This window comes from Penaeus monodon, chromosome 20, assembly GCF_015228065.2.
Source record: "Penaeus monodon isolate SGIC_2016 chromosome 20, NSTDA_Pmon_1, whole genome shotgun sequence".
Taxonomy (NCBI): domain Eukaryota; kingdom Metazoa; phylum Arthropoda; class Malacostraca; order Decapoda; family Penaeidae; genus Penaeus; species Penaeus monodon.
Genome location: NC_051405.1, coordinates 17,504,625 through 17,505,280, shown reverse-complemented (window position 1 = coordinate 17,505,280; position 656 = coordinate 17,504,625). Strand labels below are relative to the sequence as shown.

The 656-nt window shown below is 41.0% G+C and overlaps 1 long non-coding RNA gene across 1 annotated transcript in view; it reads left to right on the top strand.

The window, feature by feature from the left end:
- Positions 1 to 656, top strand: part of LOC119585663 — a 38,946-nt gene that overhangs the window by 636 nt on the left and 37,654 nt on the right. The window lies entirely within an intron of this gene.

Below are 656 nucleotides of genomic sequence, written 5' to 3'. Positions count from 1 at the left end.
ATAAATAAAACGCACTAAACACATTTCTTAGCCCCCCATCCATCCTCTCCGTTCCATTCGTTTCTCTTATTTTCTCTCAACACATCCGTCTCTCTACGACCTTCTCCTTTTATTCAAAGCTTACCTCACTGTACATACTGTCCGATTTCAATCACTATAAATCTCAGAGCGAAAGTCTGTCGCGCTGTGATGTGCCTTCCGCCCAGATAGAAAGAATCCTCAAACTTCTATATAGGACAATTACGACGCCGCCATATGCTTTTCTGGGCATGTTTTTGAGCGTTGTGATGCGTCGAGACAATATTTTTTGATTATTTATTTTCCTGTTTGGGAGTTGGCTGATATATGTATACTATTAGATTGTTTGTTAATCGTTCATTATTTTCGAGATTCGTGAGTAGAGTGATTTCTTTTGTCAGAATGACAAGCGAATTGGGATGCAACGAAGCAATGCCAAGCGGAAAGAAACGGAGAAGGATAACACCCAAATGTCAGCATGCAATGAATCTATTGCTTCGGCGGATCCTTGATCTGGATCACAGAAAGCGCGGCAGGAATTAAATCAATTAGTTCTTTTTTGAGCCAATGGCAGTCGACCGCTGTGCCTATCAAATGGGAAATAAATCTTGACCTAATTCTCTAGTCCCAGTCATACG